The sequence below is a fragment of the Pristiophorus japonicus genome, chromosome 8, assembly GCF_044704955.1.
Source record: "Pristiophorus japonicus isolate sPriJap1 chromosome 8, sPriJap1.hap1, whole genome shotgun sequence".
Lineage (NCBI taxonomy): Eukaryota > Metazoa > Chordata > Chondrichthyes > Pristiophoridae > Pristiophorus > Pristiophorus japonicus.
In genome coordinates this window covers 98,276,028-98,289,995 of record NC_091984.1, presented here as the reverse complement: position 1 = coordinate 98,289,995, position 13,968 = coordinate 98,276,028, and the positions used below count along the sequence as shown (strand labels likewise).

At 45.6% G+C, this 13,968-nt stretch overlaps 1 protein-coding gene across 1 annotated transcript in view; it reads left to right on the top strand.

The window, feature by feature from the left end:
* Positions 1-13,968, top strand: part of hmcn1 (hemicentin 1) — a 744,329-nt gene that overhangs the window by 715,756 nt on the left and 14,605 nt on the right. The gene's annotated exons all lie outside the window — the stretch shown is intronic.

Here is a 13,968-nt window from a genome sequence, read left to right as displayed (position 1 = left end):
CAACTCTCAGTAGCTTACTTGGCTGTTACAGTACACAGTGTTCTCAGTTCTCCAATCCAGCTGCAAGATGTTTAAAGAAATGGAATGAGAAGTCTAATTTCTCAAGAAAGCTTTTGCTTTTAGTGGATTGAAAATATTAGATTTGCATAATGGACCTAATTACATAGACTAAGGGCTGGAAATTCCTCAACTTTCAGCCACGTTTTTCAGCGGTATTTCCCCGTTTTGGGAGGAAAACTCCTTGAAGTCTTCCGGCGGTTTTGAAATGCTGCTGGGGAGCGGCTCGCGGCGTGCAAGACTGGAAATAGCGCTTTCGCCAATTTTGGCCACAGCGGTGACCCATAGATAGGGCCCAAAAAACGGCGAGGAAATCCTGTTGGTGCAGCCCTTGGAAACGGCGGTAAGTATGAAAACCTGCAAAAAAGGTAAGTTAAAGTTTATTTTAAAATTCTTTTGCAGCGATTCAAGAAAAGGGTCTTGTGAATTTTGTGGATTTTTTATTTTTTGTTTTTTGCAAAAGTTTTTGTGTTTTCCCCCCCCTCCCTAGGCCCAACTTGCAGTGGTATCGGCCTTGGAGAAAAGTTGCACAAAATTGGCAGTTTACGCTGCGAATTTTCGCGCAATGCCGATTTTTCCCGTCATTTTTCCCGTCCCATTTTTTCCTGAATTTTCCGCCTCGAAATCATAGCATTTTTTTTTTAAAACGGCGATAGTGGTATTTTACGAATCTTCAGCCCTAAATTTTCATTAAAAAGGACGGGACAACAAATTCCCCAAACTTCACTTCAAATTGTTCTTGGCACTATCTGCAAATCGTAATTTAAGGATTTTAATTAAAAGCTTTTATTTAAACCATGCTAGATTACTCCTAACTGTATGGGTTCTTGTGCTATTGCTGACAATTCCAAACATAAACAATCAGTCTTTATATAGCTGAAAGCAGTGAGGGTACACTTTTTTGTAATGGGTTCTGTGATCCGTTGTTGGAACAGGACCTCTTCCTAAACAGCCAGCAAAGCACACCAAACCACAAGAATGCAGAATTAGCTCGGTTTCAATTCTCAGGCCTGCTGCATGTGTCAACCGGACACCATGCCCGTGCAAATGTGACATGCAGGCCCTGCAAGAGAGCTGCTGGCAGAATTTAAAATTAAAACGGGATAGAAACTTGGAGAGATTGTTCTGGTGTCACTCCCCCAGGACCCAAAATGTAATGTAAGAGGGCTTTACAGTTAAAAACTTGCATTTATAAAGTGCCTTTAATGTCGTAAAACATCCCAAGGTGTTTCACAGGAGCATAATCAGACAAAAATTGACAACGTGCCAAAGAAGGAGACATTAGGACAAATGGCCACAAGCTTGGTCAAAGAGGTAGGTTTTAAGGAGTATCTTAAACGAGGAGAGAGAGGCATAGAGGTTTAAGGAGGGAATTCTAGAGCTTGGGGTCTAGCCAGCTGAAGGCACAGCTGCCAATGCTGGGCGAAAGAAATTTGTGGTGGGGTCCAAAGAAAACAGCCTCAGTCTTCCCAATGTTTAATTAAACTAATGTTTAATTCTATGCATGTAACAATTGGAAATATTGCAGGCAAACACGCAATATCATGAAATGGAGGTACACACCTGATTTCCCACTCACCCCATGCCCATTATCCACCTGATCTCAGTTGTGCTGCTCTGTGTGTGTGTGTGTTGCGGGGGGGGGGGGGGGGTGGCGGGGGCACCAGAGGAAGGAGGCAAGATTTAAAGGAAGCAATATCATCACACTGCTGCTCCATGCTAATGGTAATGCAGGCCACAAGTGACCATTTCTATTTCCATTGAAAAACAAAGATCAACAGAGGAGAAAACAAAGGAACTAATATGCTTATTAACAAAAAAACTCATTAGGCAATTTCCATACGATAGAAGCATGGATAAAAAGTTGCCTAATATATTATATGTATTGTGTACACTTCCTGTACAATTTCTAATTACACTTTTTGATAAAACTCCTAAAACACCATTTCATCCTAAAATAATAAATCAAAAATACCACATAAAATGCTAGGTAAAGTCAATGATTAGACCATTGTAGCTGAATACATCTAACTGAAATGTATAACCGATGCACCTTTAGTTGTTGAGGATATCCTTCAAATGATACATGCAGTCAGTCTTTTTATTTTGAATATGAAACTAGCAAATTAACAATGACAAAATAAATATTTTAAACAGTTCCATTTTATTTTACCCTAACAAATACAATGTTAATGACTTATAAATCTTTTTAAAATCATTGCTCTGCAATTGGAAACTATTAAAAACTATTTAATATCTATCGTTCATGTGTTACTCTGCCTCTTTTACAAATGACTGCTATGGTTAAACTCTAAATAAGAGCCGTGCAAAATCTCAATAATAATGAATGCAGTGTATTGAAACAAGGCCTAGATGTTGCTGTGATAACATCGCTCATTGTTATTTATGCACAAATTGGACATCAACTTCTGACGAGCAGAGATGTGCAATTAAATGCAAAAATCTGGAATTGCTTTCCAAGATGTGCAGCTCCTCTATAAACTGTGTGAAAATGGCATTGCGCCATCTGGCTCTTTAATTAAATGTATTGAACGGCGTGAAGTTCCTGTACTGACGTTGTAGATACAGACTGACCTCGCCACAGATAGTTAGGGCCTGTCCATTCCAGTCTAAGTACCCTTTTAATGGTGTACTAAGTCTTAATTACTGCCAAACAACCTCTCTGATACTGAAAATTAATGCTTTGAAAGTGTGGAGTCTCATTCCTTCAGATTTAATTATTGTTGGGAGATTCTAAATTAAAAAAATTAACTTTATTTTTCCGTCTTTTTTCTCTCTCTTTTAATCAATCCAGTATTTCTTTCCCTCTCATTGGGCTTAATTTTCCCCAATTATCTGCGTCGTTATTTTGGAGTAAATAAAAATCTTCAAGTTTCCCCAAAGTTTTTGCGCCAGCATAATTCACAGGTACGATTTTTTTAGGCTACAATTTATTTGCATCATGGGGCGTAACCTGATGTCTACGCCAGTTTTTGTCGTTTGTCCAACTTACATTTTTTCTACGTGGCGTATGTGACCACTCCCAAAAAACCTTCTGGGCGCTTAACAAAAATCAGCGCAGAAAGACACAATTGTTTTTAGCCGAAGTTTTGGAGGAAGTGAAGAAGGCAGAGAATATGCATCATAAATCTTCATTTTTTTTGAAAGTCAAAAGAAAGAAATTGGAAGTGTAATGCAATTCTTGAATTTTAGATTTTTTTCAAAGTACCACCGAACCTCTCCTCACCAGGCTCAAGGGTCAGAGCGTCGGCCGGCACAATCGCTCCCTCACCCGGACACAGGACTTCGGAACTCAGCTTCAAAAGAAGCCCGGGGAGGAGGGAAGCTAAGCCCCTGTGTCTGGGCGAGGGAGCGATTTTGCTGGCCGACCCATGAGCCCGGTGAGGAGAAGTTCGGTGAAGGGGTAGAATTTTGAAAGAAATTTCAAGAATTGCATAACACTTTGTTGCCCCAAATGTCTTCATTGAATGCCTAGCTTCCCGTTGTAACCAAGCCTATTGCACATGCGCAGACCAGTGTGTGGTCCATACTAGGGCATCCACCTTGGAGAGAGAGAGGAAAGAAGAGGTGTGAGTGCTTTGTCCTGCTATTTTCAGGTTGTTGCAAAGCTACAATTTAATTATGGGGGAATTATTGACAATGCCATACCTCGTGCAAGCCTACTGCATGATAGTGCTGCGGAGAAGAAGATTGATTAGACAGCATCATTTGAGGAACATCAGAGCACGTAGGATGATGGGCAGGAGGCCTTACCCACAGCGGGTATATCGAGAAAGGCGTTCGTTCATACCTGCACCTGAGTGAGGCAGACTGAGAGAAGGCTACGTTTCCGCAAAGAAGTTGTAACCGAGATCTGTGAGTTAATAAAAGCAGACCTGCAACCTAGAAGCTTCAGGAGGACTGCTTTGTCAGTTGAAGTGAAGGTTACAGCTGCACTTTCATTCTATGCATCTGGATCATTCCAGGCCACAACTGGGGATGTGTGCGCCATTTCTCAACATGCAACACATATCTGCATTCGGCAGGTGACTGCTGCACTATATGCTCAGAGAAATGACCACATAAAGTTCTCCATGACCGGCCAGGCAATGCATGACGGGGCTGTGGGCTTCTCCAGGATAGCTGGCTTCCCAAAGGTGTAGGGCTGCATTGATTGTACCCACATCACCTCGTGAGCACCTTTGGAGGATTCTGAGATGTACAGGGACAGAAAAGGCTTCCACTCCATGAATGTGCAGCTCATCTGTGACGACATGCATCACATCATGGCAGTTGATGCGCGATATCCTGGGAGCACCCATGATGCTTTCATCCTATGTGAGAGTGCTATATCTGCCATGTTTCAGCAGCAGTCAGAAGGGCAGAACTGGCTGCTGGGGGTCAAAGGGTTCCGCCTCACCATCTGCCTCACGATGCCCCTATGCGTAACCCAGACAGAAGCTGAGCGGGAATACAACATGTCACACATTGCGACGCACAGCATAATAAAGAGGATGATTGGCATCTTGAAGCAGCGTTTCTGATGCTTGGACCATTCCGGAGGCTACTGGCAATACTCCCCTGAGATTGTCAGTCAGTTCACTGTTGTCTGCTGCATGCTGCACAACCTAGCCATCATGAGGCAACAGCAGCTGGTAATAGAAAACCCACCTGAGGTGAAAATAGTTGATGATGAGCAGGAAGATGAGGATGAGGTAGCCATGCAACTACCTGAACCCGGAGCATGACGGCGGAGGAGGGCGGGCCATCGTGTCCCTTTAACGATTGCTTGAGCCTTGCACCAACAGCTTATCCATGAAGGCTCAGCGGCAACTATTCCAAATGGACCATGTTTACTGTTTGGACCTGTTCCGTTGTGTTAATGGAACAAATAATGGAAATGATCCTTATTTACTTCAAAACGTTGTGTTAATAATGGTACAAATAATGGAAATGATTCAGTTATGATTTAAAATATCTATTTTATTCAAAATGTTAACACTTGTTTGTGCTTCACTTAACATGAATAAAAATATTCTTGTATCAAACTTTAAACTATTCAGTTAAGATCACTTACAAACTTTTAAACTTGTAAATTTACATCACTTACAAAAAACTTTTAATTTGAGAACAGTTAAATAACAATAACATAAGAACAACAGTAACAACAATAATAACAGCAACAGCAGCAGCAAACAAAGGTTGCACCCATCTTTCCTCCACCGTATTCAAAGATCGCCCGCTGCGCTTGGTCTTGGTGACTCCACCGGTGACGCAGTGTTTCTATGCTTTCAAACATCTTGAGTAATGCGCATTTCTTGTTGGGGGGGCATGGGCAGGCGGTAATGTGGAAGGCCCGGCTTGGGCGTCTTGAGGTTGGTCTGGGGATTGGAGTGGGAGTGGCAGTTGATTCCGTCAATCGCCACGGGGTCTAGGCGTGTTCTCTTATTGCAGCAGCTCCCTCCGACATTCCCTCCCTCATGTGCAACGACAGTTTATCAGCTATCTGCAACATTCCCTTTCTAATGTGCCAGACAGTGTTCCCATTTCTCTCCCACAGTCCTGATATCTCATCACCCATCACACTGATGGTGTCCAGGAGTGATCACCAGGAGTAAGGTCAATCCTCTCTCCACTCATTGCCATCATCTGAGCCACATCTATTAGATTCTGCATCCCAGGAGAGCGCCGTCGAGCTCTCCTTACCCTCCTTACCCTGGGTATGGCTTGCTGCACCACACTGGGACCCGCAGCCTCGGACTGTGTGAAACCAGGAAATGTCCCACCACTCGCACCGCTCAGGAAAGGGGCTGGCACCTCAATGGGCGGCATCAGCACCTCCTGCAGAGTGAGTACAACAGTGGGGGCTTCATCCTCCCCCTCCCCCTCATCCCCATGCTCTTGGTCTGGAAGATGTTCTCCTCGTCCGCGTCTGACTCTTCTTCTGCATCAGCTTCAGCCTCGTTAGGTTTGGCCTCATGTTCTGCAAAATATAACAGAACAGACAAATTATTAGCAGCAGAGGAGGGGGAAGGGTGGGTGGCATGAGTAAGCTCACACAGCGCAGGCAGCATGCTGATTTGAAGGACCATGATGAATGATAGCACATTGCATCAACTGAAGCGGAGCTGATAGAGACATCCCCATGAACCGAAGCATGGCTAGCCCGTGCAGTAGTTAACATTTAGCAAAGCCAGATTGTGGAATTTGCAGGACTTACCCTTTCCCTCAAGTGTGGGCCCAGCTTGTGCAGTGGTGGTTGCTTTTCTCCAGGCAGGACCCATCAAAGCAGCAACTCTCTCTTCCTCGGGGGTCAGTAGGTGCAAATTTGCCGAGCCTCCTCCTGTTAGAGTTCTCTCTCTTTTGTTGTGTGCCACCTTCGTCTGGAAAGATGAAAATATAACTTTTTAGAGAGTGTGTCTTTCTGCTGGGTGGGACATACAGATGGTCACATTTACAATTGCAATTCCAGTGAATAAATGAAAATATTTTCATTTGACCAAGGTCCTGCCACTTCTTTTTGCACTGGCCTCCGGACCTCGGGGTGGTCACCATTGCACAGTAATCTTGTGAAAGTTGGTTCCAGCATTTTGTCATGTATGTAACCTTCATGTAACTGTAACCTTCATGTAACAACACTGTACACTGTATACACCTAAGAAATGCACACCTTGACCACAGGGGGTGAACTTGTGGGAGACACTCCTCACCTGGTCATCCAGGTATATAAAGGGAGGTCCCACTCAGGGTCATCACTTCTTGATCTTGTGAATAAAGGTTCGGGTCACAGAGTGACCTTGTCTGCAGAATGTGCCTCGTGTGAATTTATATTAGTGTGTAAGGACATAACATTTGGCGACGAGAAACGGGAATCAACACTCACGAGAATGGCCACCTGTAGCACAGAGGAACGGTACTGTGTTGGTGAGGACTGGGACGATTTCGTTGAGAGGCTCCAGCAGAGTTTTGTCATGAAGGACAGGCTGGGAGATGCAGCGGCTGACAAGCGAAGGGCGCATCTACTGACCAGCTGTGGACCTAAGACATACACGCTGATGAAAGACCTGTTCGAACCCGAGAAGCGGGCGGACAAAACCTTTTGAAGAGCTCAGCAAACTGATCGGTGAGCACCTCAAACCGGCGAGCAGTATACACATGGCCCGGCACCGATTCTATGCACACCGACGTCGGGAAGGACAGAGCATACCGGACTTCATTGCGGACCTTCGCCGCTTGGCCAGCCTCTAAGTTCACAGACGCCTGCAGGGGGGAGATGTTAAGGGATTTCTTTATTGAGGGCATTGCTCATGCCGGGATTTTCAGAAAGCTAATTGAGACCAAGGACTTGACCTTGGAAGCGGCGGCGTTGATGGCTCAGACTTTCATGGTGGGGGAGGAGGAAACCCAGATAATATACGCGCGCAACTCTGCTTCCAACTTGGCGATGGATCAGGGAGTTAACATTGTAAACGTGACTCAGAACCCCGCAGGCAGGCAAGGGCAATTCGACACCACCCAGGCAGCAACAGACTCTGGAGTGGGTCCTCAACAGAGACAATGGCAGGTTGAACGGACATTTACACCATCACAGTGGACAATGCGTCCCGAGATGGGGCCATTGACACCCACTAACAGAGTGCTCAAGTGTAATCAAAGAGACAATCCGAGAGGAATGCCTGGTAACAGCTCTTTTGTTCACAACAATTTCAGCTCATGCTGGAGGTGCGGGGGCAGACATGCTGCGAAAACCTGCAGGTTTCAACAATTTATCTGTAGAAATTGTAACTTCAGTGGACATTTAGCCAGAATGTGCAGGAAGCCCGCAGCGAGGTTAATTTACGAGGCAGATGAACCAGAAGAGGGGTCTGCAAGGCAGGTTGATGCTTGGGACAAAGCAATGGACGCTGAAGTTCAATGGTTTCATGTGGCAAACATCCACAGCTCATATACCAAAACGCCACCTGTGATGAAGAAAGTCCTATTAAACGGCATCCTGGTACGCATGGAGCTGGACATGGGCCAGCCAGTTACTTATGAGTGTCCAACAATTCGAGAAACTATGGCCACTCAGAGCTAGCAGACCCAAACTAGAACGCATTGGCACGCAATTACGGACGTACACCAAAGAGATCATCCCAGTGCTAGGCAGTGCAATGTTGGTGGTCACTCATAATGGATCAGAGAATCGGCTGCCACTCTGGATTGTCCTGGGAAATGGTCCCGCGCTTTTGGGGAGGAGCTGGCTGGCCGAGATGAACTGGAAATGGGGGGATGTGCACGCCATTTCATCTGTGGAGCGAAGTTCATGCTCACAGGCCCTACAGAAATTTGAGTCACTATTTCAACCTGGTGTCGGGACTTTCAAAGGTACCAAAGTAGTGATACGCATCACCCCGGACGCCAGACCAGTGCACCACAAAGCCAGAGCTATGCCGTATGTGATGCCGGAGAAAATTGAGAGTGAGTTGGACAGGTTACTAAGAGAGGGCATAATTTCGCCCGCCTCATCGTCCCTGTCCTAAAAACGGATGGCTCGGTCAGGATCTGTGGCGACTACAAGGCCACTATCAACCGAGTGTCACTACAAAACCAATATCCGCTTCCGAGAGCGGAGGATCTTTTTGCCACGCTGGCAGACGGCAAGTTGTTCATCAACTTGGACCTCACTTCAGCCTACATGACCCAGGAACTGGCCGAAGAATCCAAGCTACTGACCACCATCACCACGCACAAGGGGCTGTTTGGCATTTGATCAGCGACCACTATCTTTCAAAGGAACATGGAAAGCCTGCTCAAATCCATCCCGGGAACAATCGTATTTCAGGACGACATCCTTATCACGGGTCGAGACACCGAGGAACACCGCCACAACCTGGAGGAGGTGCTACGCCGACTAGACCGGGTAGGCCTGCGACTAAAGAAGTCCAAATGTGTGTTTTTGGCCCCAGAGGTCGAGGTTTTTGGGCAGGAGGGTTGCTGTAGACGGGATCCGGCCTACCGAATCCAAAACTGAGGCAATTCGTCGTGCACCCAGGCCCGGCAACACATTGGAGTTGCGTTCATTTCTGGGATTCTTGAACTATTTCGGAAACTTTCTGCCAAATTTAAGCACATTGTTGGAGCCGCTACACGTGCTCCTGCATAAGGGTTGTGATTGGTTTTGGGGGGGACTGTCAGGAACGGGCTTTCAATCGGGCACGGAACCTGTTTTGTTCTAATAAGCTGTTGACTCTGTACAACCCCTGTAAGAAACTGGTTTTGACATGTGATGCATCATCCTATGGGATTGGGTGCGTGTTGCAGCAGAGTAATGATGAGGGCCAACTCCAACCTGTCATGTATTTAACCATCTTGCAATGACATAGTCATGTAACTGTAACTCATGTACACTGTACCTGTACCCTAGAAATGCACACCCTGACCACAGGGGGTGAACTTGAGGGATACACTCCTCAGCTGGGTTTCCAGGTATAAAAGAGGAGGTCCCACCCAGGGTCACCACTCCTTGGTCCTGGCAATAAAGGTGAAGGTCACAGAGTGACCGTGTCTGATATATCTATGCCTCGTGTGAGTTTGTAGTAAGATGCAGGGACACTACACAACCTGTGGCTTATGCCTCCAGGTCGTTCTCCCAAGCAGAACTGGGATATGGGATGGTTGAAAAGGAAGCATTTGCATGTGTCTACGGGGTGAAAAAGATGCACCAGTACCTTTTTGGCAGAAGGTTCGAGTTAGAAATAAGTCATTAATATCCCTGTTGTCAGACAGCAAAGCTGTCAATACCAAAGCGTTAGCTTGCATACAGCGATGGGCTCTCACGCTGGCTGCATATGACTACACCATACGGCACTGGCCAGGCACCGAAAATTGCGCTGACGCGCTCAGCAGGCTTCCACTGGCCACCACTGAGGGGGCAGCAGAGCAAAGCGCTGAGATGGTCATGGCCGTTGATGTCTTTGACAGCGCAGGCTCCCCCATCACAGCCCGCCAGATCAAAATCTGGACCAACAGAGATCCCCTCCTGTCTTTGATGAAGAAATTTGTCCTGACTCGGGATTGGGTGCCCGCACACGGAGCATGCCCCGAGGAGGTCAGACCATTTCACAGATGGATGGATGAGCTCTCCATCCAAGCCGACTGCCTACTATGGAGCAGCCGGGTAGTCATGCCCCAGAGGGGAAGGGAAGCATTCATCAGAGAACTCCACAACGAGCACCCAGGCATCATGCTAATGAAGGCCATTTCCCGGTCACATGTATGGTGGCTGGGAATCGACTCAGACCTGGAACACTGTGTTCGCAGGTGCGCGACGTGTGCCCAGCTGGGCAATGCCCCCAGGGAGACCCCACTCAGCACGTGGCCCTGGTCCACCAGGCCATGGTCACGTATTCACGTAGACTACGTGGGCCCGTACATGGGAAAAATGTTCCTCATTGTTGTTGATGCGTACTCGAAATGGATCGAGTGCATCATATTGAATTCGTGCACGACATGCACCACTGTGGAGAGTCTACGTGCGGTGTTTGCGACCCACAGCTTGCCGGACATCCTGGTTAGCGACAACGGCCTGTGTTTCACTTGCTACGAATTCCGGGAGTTCATGTCGGGTAATGGCATCAAACATGTCAGGACAGCGCCGTTCAAGCCGGCTTCCAATGGCCAGGCGGAACATGCGGTCCAAATCATAAAACAGGGCATGCTCCGGATTGAAGGACCCTCCCTTCAATGCCGCCTATCGCGCCTCCTGCTGGCCTATAGGTCCCGACCACATTTGCTCACGGGAGTCCCGTCCGTGGAACTACTCATGAAACGTGCACTTAAAACTCAGCTGTCCCTCATTCATCCAGTCCTGTCAGACATTGTTTAGGGCAAGCGCCAGTCCCAAAATGAGTGCCATGACCGAAACTCAAAGGGGAGATGTATAGAAATCAATGACCCTGTATTTGTTCTTAATCATGCTTTGGGGCCCAAGTGGCTTGAGGGTACTGTAATTGGCAAAGAGGGGAATAGGGTCATAGTGGTCAGACTCAACAATGGACAGATATGCCGCAAGCATCTGGACCAAGTAAAAAAAAGGTTCAGCACGGACACTGAGGAACCTGAGGAAGATCATGAGATGTTGCCCACACCACCGCCAGTGAACGAGCAACATGAACATATTCAGCAGCATGCACAGTCCCTGCAGCCAGTCCGGACAAGCCGGAATCACCACAGGTGACAGAGACGCATGCCAAGGCTCAACAACCAGAACCCCAACTGTGGCGCTCCACGAGAGAGCGCCGACCGCCTGAAAGACTTAATCTTTGACCCCATAAGACGTTGGGGGGTGGGGGGGCAGATATTGGAGGTGATGTCATGTATGCAACCTTCATGTAACTGTAACCTTCATGTAACAACACTGTACACTGTATACACCTAAGAAATGCACACCTTGACCATAGGGGGGTGAACTTGTGGGAGACAGTCCTCACCTGGTCATCCAGGCATATAAAGGGAGGTCCCACGCAGGGTCATCACTTCTTGATCCTGTGAATAAAGGTTCGGGTCACAGAGTGACCTTGTCTGCAGAATGTGCCTCGTGTGAATTTATAGTAGTGTGTAAGGACATTTCTTAATTTATTTTGGTGTAACTTTTATTTGACTTCTGCTGGTGTCCAGCTCGTGCTATCTGGCCTCAATTACAGTAACCAGGGCCTCCACTTTGTCCTGAGAAATTCTTGGTGCTTGAGCCACGTTGTATATTGCAGCTGATTTTTTTTCCACTCAGAAGAAAAGTTCTCACACACAACTGGCTCTTTCAAAATGGCTGAATGCAGACCAGGAGGTATACTGGGCATGTGCGCCCATACCAGTCACATAGAAAATTTCATTTTTTTTTCCCGCATGCGCAGAAGTGGGGTGGGGTGGGGGTCCCAAAGCTAAAGGACGCTGCGCGGCGCCAATTTCAAAAATTACAACAGGGAAACTTTCAACTTTTTTGGGGCATAGTTGGGCCCCCAAAAAACAGGCTTAACTCTTCAAATACGGCAAAAAACGTCATTGGAGAAAATTGAGCCCTTTACTTTGCTTTATGTACCTGATTTAACATTTAATTAACTATTCTAACTTAGACTTCCTGGTTCAGGCTCTATGTTGCTCATTATCGATTCTTGACTCTGATTGGTTAAGGAGATATACAGTTGCTTGCCCGGTTCACACAGGTCCTAGATGCCCTTAGAGGGCACCGTGCCATTTCAATGTCCAGCTGACAGCAACTTGCCATGCAAATCCTGATAGAAAGTCTTTGAGCAACTGGAAGGGGAATGAACAGTGGGTGTTGTTTGTTCACCGCACATAGCAAAATATGGCCCAATGTTTCTTAGATAAACATCAAAGGTAACCTCTTCTTTCTGTCGGCCATCTCAGGTTAAGCAAAGCTATAAAGAAATTTAAATTAAAAATCGGAACATATTAAAAGGTGCCTAGCAATGTTCCCTTTAAACTGCGCGGCCACGCAACGCTCCAGGGATCCCACGCAGCCTGTGAGCCGCCTTTTAATTTGAATGGGCCACACGGCCAGTTAAAATAATTATGGGGAACATTGGTGCCCAATAGTTCAAGTGGCTTAATGTTAGGGTTCCAAACAGGTAGTTTGGGACGTTATGCCTCAGTGGGGTGAGCGTGATCCAGCTGCTAGATAAACCACTACATAAAGATGGCCATCTCATGAATTAAAAGGCACAACCTCGCACACACTCTTTTATAATATTCTACCCAGAATAGAATGGATGGTTGGACACCTGTTGAGAGTGTGAGATGGGTTGTTGGGAAAAGGAATAACTCTGACACTGGCAATTTTCCCCAAAACATGTCTTTATACCTAATTCCATGGGGTAATAATGGTTATCCCTGGAAGTTCAAAGTACTTCAAACATAATAGCAATAATCAAACAATCCTTCTACATTCATTGTGCTTCAGTGTAGTTCAGATAAATGAAAACCAAACCAAAGATTTATGAGTCATATGATGAATCATTCATTTTGATACCAAAATATTTAACTGAACAGATCTAACCTAATCAGCAATATGATTATTCATACTTATACAAATGTATATAAATTAGATAGTGTTTATTCACAAGATTATTTAAAATGCTGAACAGCATTCTTGTAATAATAGTGCATCTGTTAAAACCTGTTACCCACATTAGTTTAATTATCTATTTACATATTTAGTTGCTAAGTTTTTACAATAAGATTAGTGCTATGCCTTGTGACCGCTGTCGGGCGTTGTTCTCAGATCTTTTCAGAATAACAGCATTTGGCCTGGATCACATTTAAACCGACTATATGAATGTTTCCCATGCTGCCTGATAACATTACACCTAAGCACACAGATCGACCACTGCATTTAAGTGGAATGGCATTGCTTATTCCTACTCACTATCAACAGTCGCAGGCCAGATTCCTCCATGTTTTAAGAATGCTGTTCAATGTTTTGTTTGCCACACAGCTTGTTCCAGGGCCATCATTTGGAGTTGAGTACGTTTTTGCTACAAGACTATTTTAAGTATGTTTAAAAAACATATAACCTACCCGGTTTTAATATTGGCTAATATCTAATGAGCAGCTATAACAAGTTTATACTTGTTTCAATAAGGAAAATTTGATGCTGGATGTCAGAAATGGAAATTGTTCCATTCCTCACCACCAAAATTGCACAAAAAACTACTGGATGATTAAGCCAAGTTCTCCCAGCATTTCTTTATCAAGGTAATATTTGCAATTTCCCGCTCAAGTTGCATATAATTAGATAAGATAGAACTCTGGTATAACCACTTGATAACCACTGCCCGTTTCCCCCCTCACCCCTATTTAAAATCCTTCATAAAATTAGTTACATCCAAAGTAAACTGTTTTGGAATTAAATAG